The sequence below is a fragment of the Octopus bimaculoides genome, chromosome 10, assembly GCF_046866305.1.
Source record: "Octopus bimaculoides isolate indiv1 chromosome 10, ASM4686630v1, whole genome shotgun sequence".
NCBI classification, from domain to species: domain Eukaryota; kingdom Metazoa; phylum Mollusca; class Cephalopoda; order Octopoda; family Octopodidae; genus Octopus; species Octopus bimaculoides.
In genome coordinates, this window is record NC_142937.1 from 18,630,249 (window position 1) to 18,644,959 (window position 14,711).

Consider the following 14,711-nt stretch of genomic DNA (forward strand, 5'->3'; position numbering starts at 1 on the left):
CGTTGGAAGAAAGTAAAGCAAATAATGAAAGCCACAATAACGACAACAAAACCAATGTAAAAGATTACCTAACAAGAGAAGCGTTCAAATTGTTACTGAATTTATTAGTGTCTGAAACTGATAAAATTTAATTCCTCCTAACTTTGGCACAAAGAAATTTTGAGGGAAGGGAACAGGGCATTATAATCGATTGGGACTTTATTTTAACCATCCAGAAGAATCAGGGACAAAGTTGACCTCAGTAATGTTTTCAACTCATAATGTAAAAGGCCACTGAGAAAATATTAAAAAATGACAGCACTGTCAATCCTCTTTCAGATGATATTTTATTGTTGAGGGGTGAAGGTGCGTGGCTCAGTGGTTAGGGTATTCGACTTATGATCATAATGTTTTAACTTCAATCCCTGGCGACCCGTTGTGTTCTTGAGCAAGACGATTATTTCACGTTGCTTCAGTCAGTTCGTAAAAATGAGCAGTTCCAATGATCAGCCACTTACAATATAATTTCATGAGCAGGCTGTTCCGTTGATCGGATCAATTCGAATACTCGTCGTCGTAACCGACGAAGTGCCAGTTTTTTTTTTTTTATCGTGGACGGACGAAGTCGATCTTATGCAAGTGAGACATCTGTACAGGGAAATATATGAGAAAATACACTACGAAATTTGGCATTGTTTACATGTTCAGGAAGAGACATGTCTGAAGCATTATCGGGTTGTATATGATTCCTCACGTAAACCGGACAACATAAAATTGATGAAGTTTTGTATATTACAGAGACTAATGTAAGATTGCACCCTTTTATTCTAGTAAATTTAGATTATTTGTTCATCATATAAGATTTTATGGAAATGGGTGAGCGAAATCTGCAGTTGTCTGCACATTAATATGTCACGACTGGTGACAATTTGATATAGGTAGGTCTGAGAAGTTAATTCGATGTATGGCCTAATTTCAGCTATTTTGGTATTTTTTAAATTCACTTCGTTGCAAATATAGATTAAAGCAAATTCTAAAACAGAATAAATCAATAAAGATTGCTTTTATTCTCTAATAAACGAACAATGGAAACTTATATTCTCTATTTGCCATTGACATATTAATTTAACTATGACATGTCTGACTGCTAAAACTATTGCAACAAAATAGTTTGAATTTCGGTAGCAGGGAATGTTTTTTGGATTGGAAGTTGACGCAGCAATTTAGAAAAAAGTGATGCTGAAGATCGTGTATGTATGTATGTATATATATATATATATATATATATATATATATATATATATATATATATATATATGAAGGTTTGTATATGTATGTGTGTGTGTGGTTTTGTGTTTGTGTAGGTGTTATGTAACACGCAAGTGATTGTGCACGAGGTGTATATGCATAGAATGTACCTACGTTCATGTTGCGCTGATGTAGATAACACAAACTCTAAATATAGCCAACATAATAAATCTTGAATTCATCTCATCGATAAAAGAATAGCCTGGTCTGTTGACAACAGAATGTGTAGAATTATCCCTCCTTGACATTTGTAGAAAAAGATTACCTCTAGTTCCGGAATATCGTCACTTCCACAATGTATCTGAAAAGTGTATTGAGGTTGTAAAGCAGCTGCCAGTAAGTCTATTAATCATAAAGGTCGGTAGGGGGGGGGGGTGATGACTATACAATGTGTAAACTTGTATGGCTGTAGAATATACAAGCATATCGCCACTTGTAAACAGATAACACAGGTGTGAAGGTATGTTGCTTACTCGTTAGGGGTGTTCGGCTTATGATCATGATGTTGATTCTGTTCCAGGCTTGTCGGTAAATTGAGTCCTTGAACAAGACACATCATTTCACGTTGCACCACTGTACTCTGCTGAAAATGAGCTAAACTCAAGTGCTGGTTCATCTTATTCTCTCCCTTCTCTCCTTTCAACTGTCTCACTTAGGATAAGTCGCTGGCCGAGAGCTGGCCATGTCTGTTGTGAATGCATAAGGACATACGTCATTTAGCGTAAGTGGAGAACATGTTAGCAAGATGTAGTTTACGGGTGACATCTGGCTTATTACATACCATGAATTAAATCAAACGTGAATCTGTGCAATAAAATTGACTACTTTCGTCATATCCTAGGGCTGTTTTAACTCGTTTAGCAAATATATTTTCTTGGGAAAAAAGTCTTCAAAATTATGATGAGCCTCACTTAAGTCAATTAAGTCACATAGATACATTTATATCCATAATATTGTTGTTATGGAAGGATTTCTAGCACGCATCATACATCTAAGCAGTTTTGTATGTAAGTGGAAACAAGATTTTTGTCGATATTTGCATAAAATTAATCAGTTTTCTTTCCAAAAAGCATTTCGTAAATATTTACATTACCTATTATAGGTGTATACGAATGACAAGTCCATTAGCTGAAGAGATTAGATAAGGCGATATAATCATATATATACTTCTATTTTCCAATTGATAACTACTTAGCGTATATCTCAACTCCTTTTATCCTCTTATATTACTTGTTTCTTGTAAGTACGAACTGTTTTAAGGAATCTTTAATGGCGTTAGCTGTGCGAGGTGTGGTTGTTTGTCATCAGAATTATTGGAAAGATAAGGAGAAGTCGATAAGGAATTATGAACTAGAGAGTAGTGTTAACATATTCATACAAAGACATTATGTATGTGTATATGTGTCTGCGTGTGAGAGTGATAGAGAGAGTTAGAGGCGCACCGAACAAAACGAATTGCGGTCTTTCGTTGCTGATTTTATTCTGAATTGAAAACAAACGCATCGCAGTCCTGCGGGTTCTATAAAATAATGTTCATTCTGATACTAGGCTGGAATCAACTGAGTCGCTCTTCCTCCAAAGATATTACCTATTCTGCTAAATTTCTAAATCAATACATAATGGTGAAAAGAAAAGGTACGATAACGACGATGATGGTCGTGAATAGGTGTAGTCTTGGTGATGGTGATGATGATGGTAGGTGGTAGCTGTGATTATAATGGTTATATCCCAATGATAATGATGAAGATTGTGGCAATATAGAATTAATTGTAGACTCTCTTTAAATGAAAAGGTGGACTCTTTATATGAAGTGTTGATATACAATATCGCCCGCCGAATGGATAACAGGCAAAGGTGATTTCTGTGGCATTTCAACACAGACGGTACAGATTCAGAACAGATATCGCATGCTCTAACGATTCTGGCAGCTGACCTTAATTATATAAGATTAATAATATTTTTTTTTGCTAGCTCAGGTGCAAAGCCAGTAGATTTGAAGTGTAGCAGATAACATGGATCCTAATACTTGGACTATTTTCCCTACGTCGAACGAATAGGAGCTGAACTTTATCTTAGCGGGATTTAAACACAAAACAAAGATTCGGATGTGATTAACATTCACTCTCGACTACATGTAGCTAGGAAACAACAACAGCAACAACAACGACAACAACTCAAAATCAATAATAACATCAGTAGCAAGTGCACCAACGACAATAATAATAGTAACAAGCGCAATACAGCAATGAGCTGAACCATTCAGAAACTGTATTAATCGTTGCTTTACTGCAATATCATTCATTTAGATGTATTGTGTAAAGGTCAATGCTCTATGGAGAATATACTTTTTTTAGGGATTTTAGACGAATATAATTGGGACAAGAAGAGAGGGAGAGAGAGAGAGAGAGAGAGAGAGAGAGAGAGAGAGAGAGAGAGAGAGAGAGAGAGAGAGAGAAAGAAAGAGTTAGAGAAAGTGTGAGATAAGTGAGAGAGGGGACGAATGAGGAAAAGATAAAGTAAAAAAAGGGATTATATTGACAATCAATGATAATAGCTTCATATATGTCAAGTGAGCCTAATTTGTAATTCTGATCAGTACAAAGCCAACACCACCCAGCACCTCATGAACAAAAAGAAAAAAAAATAAGAAAGAAACCGGTACGACTGATGAACGTTGTAAAATATTTTGAAAAATCCTTAAAAAAAATACATCCTATATAAAGTTTAAAAGTGAGAAAAATGTATAAGATTAATAATTGAAGCACATGATCGACAGTTTTGCGGGCGGGGCAAGTGGTGCACAATACTTAAATGATGTCTTCTATCAGCTACAAACGATTGAAAGGCAAAACTGATATCGGCCGAATTTGAATTCGAAACACGTTCAGAACATGCAGCCAATCACTTTTCCGCTGTTCTAACGATTCTGCAAAACTGCTGGCCTTGTTTCTGATTTTGACACAAGCTAGTAAATTTCAGTGGAGGAGCGTAATTTGAGTGTTACTGTGTTGAACTCATGTCCTTAATATTGTGATTTCGATTCCTGGACCGGGCGATGCGTTGTGTTCTTGAGTAAAACATTTCATTTCACGTCGCTTCAGTTCACTCAGCTGGCAAGAAGGTATAATCCGGCGACGGAGAGGCTTCCTGTCCAGGTGGGGAATAAATACCACATGTAAACCAGGAAACCAGTCTTATGAGTTTACATGACTCGGGAAGGGACATTAGCCTAGTAAATTTGAGGGGATTGGATTTGTCGAGGACAGTGATTCCAGCATTTGAATGGTACTATAACTTTATCGATCGCAGAATGATAAAAGAATAATTGACCTTGAAGGGATTTGAACACGAAATGTATATAAAGAGATAGAACAAATAACGTGAAGTGTCTTTTTCTGACTCTCAAATGATACTGTCAGCTCGTCTTGCAATGTAAAATTAATAATATTTTCTACAATAGCTACAGCGCCAGAAAGTTTGGGGAAAGAAGCTAGACAATTATATCGACCCCAGGACTTGACTGGCACTTATTTTATCGAGTCTCAAAGATGAAAGCAAAGTCGACGTCGGTGGAATTTGAACTCCGAACGTAAACGTGGACAAAACAACCCAAACGATTTTTCCTGGCGCGCTAATGAGTCTATCAGCTTGCCGCCTTATGTAAGATTGGATTAAAATTTTCGCACAAGGCCAGCAATTTCGAGGGAGGGGGTAAGTCGATTACATTGGTCCCAGTACTTGACTGGTATTTGTTTTATCGATTCCGAAAGGATGAAAGGCAAATCGACTGCGGCGGAACTCGACCTCAGAACGTACAGACATGCGAAATTCTGCTAAACATTTTATTTAGCATGCTAAAGATTTTCCCATCTCCCCGCCTTATTTATGACTAATAAAGTTTTCTAAAGTAGGTAATCGGTCATACATTTACGTTGCGAGTGCAATTAATGAGATCCAATATAGTTTGGAATTAAAATTAGCTCTCAACTATAAACAACAGCAGCAGCAGCAGCAGGCACAGCACAATAATGGACAGAGGCATTCAGAAACTGTATTATTCGTTGGTTCACAGAATACTATTCATTTAGATGTATTGCGTAAAGGTCAATGCTGTATAGGCAACATATTTTGCCCAGGGATTTTAGAAGGATATAATTAAGACAAAGAGAGTGTGAGAAAGAGAGAGAGAGAGAGAGAGAGAGAGAGAGAGAGAGAGAGAGAGAGAGAGAGAGAGAGAGAGAAAGAGAGAGAGAGAAAGAGAGGGAGAGAGAAAGAGAGGGAGAGGTTGTATAACAATGCTAATAATAACCTTATATATGTCAAATTAGTTGAATTCGTTTTCATGCTAAAGTATACAAAAATTACCTCCCCTCCCCGAACAAAAATGTATACATATATCCCCAAATAAATGTTGCCAATGCAGGACTTTTCTATATATTTTGAAAATTTTTTTAAAATAAGTCTTAAATAAAGCTTAATAGCTAAAAATGATCAACAATGATTGCTCATTGAGACACAAGATCACTAGTTTTTAGAGTAAGGGTAAGTCGATAGCATGGACCTCAGAACTTGACTTGTAGTTATATTATCGATCGAGAAACGTTAAAAGGCTCAGTTATCCTTGGTAGAATTTGCATGCTGAATATAAAGAGACAGAGAAGGGCTGCTATGCAGTTTATCCAACGCTTTAATAATCCAGCCAGATTGGGTATCAGCTGCCTTGTAAGGAGTAGGTTAGTCTATTACATCGAACACAGTAATGAACTGGCACATTATCTTATAAACATCCAAAGGATGAAAGACAAAGCTGACCTCAATAGGACTTGAACTCAAAACGTCCACCTGTGGTACATATGCAGCAAAATATATATCTAACTTACACTTTGTACAATTCTAACAATCCGCCACTCTTAAGTGCTTCTGATTTAAGAACAGGGCCAGTAATTTGTCGACACTAATGACCTCATTACCGGACCACTACTTTTGCTTTGTCGATTCCGCTTGGATGAAAGGCAAATTTGATATCGACTGAATTCGAACTCAAAACGAAAAAATTCGGAAGAAGCCCTGCAGAGTATTTCTGGCATGATCTAACGATTCTTCTATTCTATAAGCTGAATAATTGATTCAATTTTCGGCATTAGGATAAAACTTTAAGAGTGAAGGGGTTATTCAAATATACTGACGCCAATACTTGACCGGTATGGGGGATGGGGAGTTAGTCGATCACACCAACCCCATTACTTTACTGGTACTTATTTTATCGACCCAGAAGGATGAGAGACAAAATCTATCATGGCGAAATTTGGGTTCTAGTAACCCTAATCCTAACCCTAAACTCCAACCCTAAAACTAACCCTTAACCTTAACCCTAGCATTAAAACTAACTTTAAGCCCTAACCCTAACCCTAAAACAAAAACCCTAACGAGTGTGCACTGTACAAACATCAAATTAGAAAACAGACGATATTGTGGGGAAAAAGATCGGAGTGAAAACAGACGACATTGCGGGGCCCCTTACATCATTAACAGTAGTTTTTGTAACACTAGATTACCTCCCTTTCATATCGTTACGTAGATGCATCGAGACATCTGCATTTAAGTAGTGCCGAAATTTGAACTCAGAACGTAAACTCGGACGAAATTCAGGGTTTATCATATTGTTCGGCGTGCTAATAATTTTGCCAGCTCGCTGCCTTATTGTGTAAGATTAAAAATTAGTTCGGCGGCCGTCCATTTAAGCGCAGAGAACAACTAATTCTAAAGCGGCATTATGGCAAAATCATTACCTCGCCGCACAAAATGCTTAGCGACATTTCCTCTGTTTCTTTATGTTTTATGTTCAATTCCTGCCCAGGTCATATTTGCCATTCAACATTTCGGGGATGATAAAATAAACAGTAGTGGAGCAAAGAAGTCCTTATCACTACCTAAAAGTGCTGACCGTGTGCCAGTTTCAAAACCACAACTAAATATGGTAGCGAGATGCCAGAATTGTTAGCACGTCGGACAGAATGTCTAGCGGTATTTCTTCTGGCATTTTATATCCTGAGTTGAAATCAAACGATGGTCATGTTTGCCTTTCATCAGGGTCAATAAAATAAATTGGCAAAGTATTAGGGTCGATGTAACAGACTTGCTCCCTCCCCTCAAAATTATTGGCCCTGAAGCCTACAACGGACCAGCGTCCCATTCGGGGAGTACGCTATGTCTGCCGTTTCATACCCATTCAGGAAACCAAGTAACCAACCTTATGAGTCTTGTGACTCGGGAAAAATACCCACTTGAGTTGATTCTATTGATTTTGACACTTCACCTGATGGGACCATAGAGGGACCGAGATACATCGCAAAGAATTTTGTCCCACATACCGACTTGCACAGTTTAATTTTGTGGATATTCAAAGGTTATCTCCTCGGCATTTGAACTCTACATTTAATAATAGATTTTTAATGGCGCATCGTGTGTTCTGTGTTTCTATCGATTGTCACAGAGTATTTTTCTGCCAGTAACAGGCATAACACTACTTTTATGCAACACTGCAATATTACTGTTTATTTTTAATTTGTATCCATCTGATATTTTATTGATATTATTTATCTATTTTTCATGTATAATACTGGATTTCATTTTCTATGTTTCTGTTTGAAAAATGACATTTGAATATTCTGTGCATATTTGACGTAAAAATTGACATTTGCAAGAACAAAAATCGACAACAGAATTGTAGCAGTGTGAAAGCTGACGAGCAAAACGGTTATTTTCCGATTGCTAACAGTAACAAAGAAACAAAGAGGATTATAGTTTTTATTTCACCCAGTAGAGATGAGTTTTACATTGCATGTGTCTTTGTGACGTCATTAAAATGAAATTGTCTTAAAACCAAGAATTTTTTAATATCAAAATCTATTTTTGCCTGTGAATAGCCCGAATTTTACACTGCGCAGTTTGTCACAATAACAGTGTTAACAAAAGAGCCTCTACGTATTTGCTCGACATGGTAGAAGTAGCAGTAGAATAACCTCAAATATCGCTGGGTCAATATTGGCAGAAACGTAGCTTACTATAATCATTAAAGAAGGACATAGCGGATAAAGAGAGAATGTAACCTATGATATATAAAGACACAAAATAGTGGTATGTAAGTAACTCCTTGGTCATGGATGTGATTGTTTCAGAAAGAATCACATAACGGAAACTTACGGTGAATTGCTAAAAGATACAAAGATTGACAAAAATGGATGATCCTTAAGACTGTCTGGCGCTAAAAATACAGGATCAGTACACATACACACACACACACACACACCGTCTACACACATAGATGTTTGTTTTAAGTAAAAGTTGTATATAGACATTTGAATATTAAATTGAAGCATTACTCAATACATTTCAGTAGATCACCACGAATATATTTTGAACCAAAAGTCTAGAAGTGACATCGAAGCTTCGGCTTACTTGCCATTATCTCTCTGATAACGATATATAAGATAAAACTTTGAAGGCACGATCAGCCTGTAAAGACGTAGAGCTTGAATTTCCGAGAACGAAAATATGCATGCAGTCAGCTGAATAAAACTATAGACGTATATAGAGAATATATCATGTTAAGATTGTGTGGAGAAATGATTCGTAGCGTATTGTTTGTCTAAAATATGATAGCTTTGTGAACTTGATTCTCGTAAATAGGTGTCTTTGGGCTTTTAAACTTTTCTAGCAGAGTTGCGTTTGCCACCCTGTCTTCCCAGCTTATTCTAACCAATCTGCGAAAGATACCTCGAACGTTTCTATCATGTATACCTGCATGCGTGCATTCTGTCATAGATACATAAATGGCAACATATATTCACAGAATGGTCCATACACGCATGGACACGGGCATGCAAAAAGGTAATACTACGTCAATATATACGAGCATAAGTATATCTCTACCTATGCAAATACATATACCTATATATATATATATATATATATATATATATATATATATATATATATATATATATATATATGTATATATGAAAGAGGTGAGGACCGAAATCCTTCAAAGGGACATTGTGGGGCCCCTTACACCATTAACAGTAGTTGTGGTAAAACTAGATTACCTTCCCTTCATATCGTTACGTAGATACATCGGTAACTCTGTATCTAAGTCGTACCGAAATTTGAACTCAGAAGATAAACTCGGACGAAATCCAAGTCCGCCAAGAATATACATAAAAATATATATTCAGTATTTGCAAAAACAGTACATGAAGAATAAAGAAAGGAAAGAATTGTAAGAGTAGACGAACTTTAATTCAATTCAAATCCAATTTGGTAAAGATATTCATTCTACAAATTGTTTCAGCGTCTAATTCATTCCAAAGACAAAGACGAAAAACTCTTCTTGAAATACAAATTAGATTCCTCATCAGGAATTACATACTGCTATGAATAATTATGACCAACGAAAATATGCAAAGACCTTTCGTAGCTCAGACGTAAACAAATAAATTAAAGATATTCAAAAGTAGAAAAAAAAAATAAATGTCCTTATTTAAACTTATACTTCATTTATATATATATATATATATATATATATATATATATATATATGTATTCAGACGGATACGTACTTTTACACAAGTACGCAACGCAAATACATATACACACACGCACGCACGTATACACACACATACACACACATATACACACACTCACACAGACATTCAAACGCACATACATAAACACACACGCGCACACACACTGACAAACAAACACGCACATATACACATGCACCCACACATACACACATGCACATACATACACACATGCAAACATACGCACACGCACACGCACACACGTACACACACTCACACAGACATACATACCCGCACACACACATATACACACGCACATACACATACACACGTGGTTTAACAGACAGTGAAACTGTAGAAAGTGTGGTTAATCTATTGCATAATATACCTGAAGTTTTGATTGGAAATAGATTACCAATGTATATTAATAATAGTAATATAATAAATTGTTAGGAAAATGTAGAAGCTATATATGTTGTCCATAAATTTATGCATACGTTGTATATTTTCACTGCTAATGGGATCCGTTCTACGTCATCAGCATCGGTATATTACATACATTTTGACCTATTAATGGAATACTGTTTTCTATCAAGTTTGACATCTGTTATCATCATGGCAGCAGGACTGATACCGTAAATATTGTCTTTGAAGTTACAACAGAAATGGCGAGTGCGTCATCACTTGCATCATAAAATGATGTTTGCTTGAGTGTAACATGATATATGCAACCAGCTCTCTCTTTCTTTCTCTATCTCTTTCTCTCTTTCTTTCTCGCTCTCGCTTGTATTTTTCTCGTCCACATTTTCTGTGTGTGTATATATATATATATATATATATATATATATATATATATATATGGGAGATTATACAAAAAATAACAACAGACGAGGACAGGTGGTGTAAATAACAAAAGTATATATTAGTATGACGCTCGGGAATACGGAAAGTCTTTGACGTTTCGAGCTACGCTCTTCAACAGAAAGAATACGGAGACAAGGAGAAAAACACGGAGAAAAAAAATTGAATAGTGTTCAGTCAACGGTCAATCATAATAATGGCCGATCATAACAATGGCTGACTGACCGGAAGTTAGAAATTCTTATTTCAGGAGAGCTAAGAAAGGGGGAGATAACGAACGGTGATCGGGAACGAGGGGCTGTGTGTGGGAGGTAGACTGCTGGTGATCTTGACGTATGTAGTGTGAAAATGGGGGAAGGGAGAAAGGGAGGAAGTAGTTGGTCAGTTGTAGTGTGTGCGTGGTGTGATGCGAGGGTATTGGTGTGGTGTGCGTGGTGTGATGCAAGGGTATTGGTGTGGTGTGATGTGAGGGTGTTGGGAGGTGGGGAAGGCATGGGTGGAGTGTGGGGTAGAGGTAGGGGTATGTGGGTAGGGTGGGGTATGTGGGTAGGGGTGGGTGGTGGGTGTAAGGAATTGGATGGGGTGGAGTGGGAAGGTAGAGTAGGAGTGTGTTGGGGTGTGGTGGGATGAGCTTATGAGGGAGTGTTGACGAGGAGGGAGAAGGGGAAGGTCGATGTAAGAGAGGGGGAAGATGGGTATGGGAGGGGAGAGGAAGAGAGGAGAGAGGGTGGGTATAAGAGAGGGAAGGGGGATTGAGAGAGGGGGAAGGTGGGTATGGGGGGAGAAAGAGGGGAAGGTGGGTATGGGGGGAGAAAGAGAGGAAGAGAAAGAGAGGAAGAGAAAGAGAGTGAGAGAGAGGGAAGAGGGGTATGGGGGGAAGAAGAAAGGAAGAGAAAGAGAGTGAGAGAGAGGGGAAGAGAGTGAGAGAGTAAGGGTGAGAAAGAGAGTGAGAGAGAGGGGAAGAGAGTGAGAGAGTAAGGGTGAGAGAGTAAGAGAGTAAGAGTGTAGAGAGTAGGAGAGTAAGAGTGTAGAGAGTAAGAGTGAGAGAGGGGGGAGTACGGGTGAGAGAGGGGGGAGTACGGGAGAGGGGGAGGGGGAGTACGAGAGAAGAGAGTGAGAGAGAGTAAGAGAGAGGAGAGAAAGAGGAGTGAAAGAGTAGGAGAGTAAGAGTGTAGAGAGTAAGAGTGAGAGAGGGGGGAGTACGAGAGAAGAGAGTGAGAGAGAGTAAGAGAGAGGAGAGAAAGAGTAGGGGTGAAGAGAAGTGGGAGTGGAGAGAAGTATGAAGAGAGGTGAAGAGACGTACAAAGAAGTAGGAGTCGGAGCAGGAGGTGGGGGAGGGGAGAGATGGGTGGTAGGAGGGGGGGTGGGGGAGAGAGACAGGAGGAGGGGGTTAGATGAAGAGTGGAGGGGAGTTGAGCCCATGTGGCGCAAAGGAGCGAAGATAGAAGATTAATCCCTGTTCACGGCGCAAACGGGAGTCCGGATGGCCCCTGTGCATGGACAGTCCAAACACCGACAGGTGTTGCCGCAAGGAGTGGCCGGCAGAACGGAAGTGGCGTGACACCGGGGTGTCATTGCCGACGTTGATATCTCGGAGGTGTTCCGCGAATCGGTCGGCCAGGCGCCGCCCCGTTTGTCCGATGTACAGGGATTGGCAGAGAGAGCAGGAGAGGCAATATATGATGTTGGTAGACGTGCAGGTGAAGGAGTCGGTGATGCGATAGGGTCGGTGATGGGTGCTGGTGAGGAGGGTGGTGTTGGAGAGGTAAGGGCAAGTGCGGCAGCGTGGGCGGGAGCAGGGGAACGAGCCAGGTTGGGAGGTTGGGTTGGGGAAAAAGCTGTGGACCAAGAGGTCCCGTAGGTTGTGGGCTCGTTTGAAGGAGGGGAGGGGTCGATTAGGGAAGATGTGGGAGGTGGAGGGGTCGGACTGGAGGCGCCGAAAAGCTCGGAGAATGGAGCGTTGGAGGGGTAGGGTGGTGGGATGGTAGGTGAGGGGAAAAGGGAGGCGGGAAACGGCAGGGCGGGTTCGGGTTGAGAGAGCAGATGCACGGTCCACAGAACGTGCTCTGGCAAGGGCGGTGTGGATGGTGGTGGGTGGATATCCACGCAGGCTAAAGTGGTGAGCCATGAGTTGAGACTGAGTCTCAAAGTCATGGCTGTCGCTACAAAGTCTGCGTAGACGGAGGAATTGGGAATAGGGGATGGAAAGTTTTGTGTGTCTAGGGTGGGAGGAGGAGAAGTTGAGATAGGAGTGTGAGTCTGTGTGTTTGTAGTGGATGGAGGTGCTAAGGGCGGAGTGGAGGATGCTGACCGAAATGTCGAGAAAGGGGACAGAGGTGTCAGAGACAGTACAGGAGAAGTGGAGGGCAGGATGGAAAGATTGAACGAAAGAGAGGAACGAGTCAAGATGTTCACGGGAGAGAGAGGTGGCACCGATACAGTCGTCGATATACCGACCGTATAGTTCGGGAGTGGGACCAGTGAAACTGGAGAATATTTGGGCCTCAACATAACCAACGAAGAGGTTCGCGTAGTTGGGGCCCATTCTCGTCCCCATGGCCACTCCCGAGAGCTGCTGGTAGATATCTCCCGCGAACGAGAAGCAGTTGAGAGATAGGACAAGTTCGGCCAGACGAATGAGTGTGGAGGTGTCGGGTTGTGGGTTGGGGCGTTGGTCTAGAAAAAACTTCAGGGCACACAGCCCCTCGTCGTGGGGGATCACTGTATAGAGGCTCTGGATGTCTAGAGTGAAGAGAAGCTTAGAAGGGCCGGGAGGGAAAGAGAAAGAGTTGAATAGACGAAGCGCGTGGTTAGTGTCATGAATGTGGGAAGGGAGAGAAGCCACTAGGGGGGCGAGGACACGGTCTAGGTATTTTGAGATAAGCTCGGTGGGGCAGTTGCAGGCGGAGACGATGGGGCGGCCAGGGTTGTTCGGTTTATGGATCTTGGGGAGGAAGTAAATGGTGGGGGTGCGTGGGGTGCGAACAATAAGGTTGGAGGCGGTGGCGGGGAGACGGGAGGAGAGGATGAGGTCATGGATAGTGGAGGACACAGTCTGTTGGTAGCTGGGCGTGGGGTCGGAGGGCAGAGGGCGGTAGAATGAGGTATCTCGAAGTTGACGGAGAGCTTCGGCCTCGTAGAGGTCCGCGCGCCATACCACCACGGCTCCACCCTTATCAGCCGGTTTTATGATGATGTCCGTGCGGCGTCGGAGGGATCGAAGGGCCGAGAGTTCGGCTGGGGAGATGTTGAGTCGAGATGGACGCCTGGAAAAGTTAAACCGGCCCACAGCGCGTTGGCAGGCGCCCGCGAAAAGATCAACTGCCTGGAACTGGCCAGGAGCAGGCGTCCACTGGGATGGTCGTCGGCCCAGGTCAGTGAAGCAGTCCTCGTTGGGTGCGGGTGGTGTGTTATGGAAAAGCGCACCCAACCTAACGCGGCGCACAAAGCTGTGGACATCAGCACGGGTTTGAAATTCCTTGCAGGATGGAGTGAGTGGGATGAAGCGCAGACCCCTATTGAGGACGGAGCGCTCCGCCTCAGAGAGAGGAAGATCTGGGGGAATGGTAACGACAGGCTGAAGTGGAGAGGGGGTGGGTGGAATAGAAGTAGGAGGGGATGAAGTAGGGTTAGGAGGGGCGGTCGGGATGGTGGAGGGCTGGGAGGGAGGGGGTGGAGTGTGTGTGGGAGAGGCAGGGTGGTTGGGTGTGGGTGGGGAATGCACATCAGGGAGGGAGAAGGGTGGTGGAGGGGTTGGGGTAGTGGCATCGGGTGTAGAGGAATGGAGGAGTGAGTGAAGTTTGCGGAGCTTAGTGTCGGTAAGAAATGTATGAAAGAGATGATTAAGTTGAATGATAAAGCGCAATGTATTGTGAGCATGGGAGGGTGACAGAGAGGAGAAAAATATGGAAAAGGCTGGAGGAAGAAGGCGGTCGATAGTGTGGATTTTAGAGAGATTGGAGCGAATGGTGGCCCGCATAA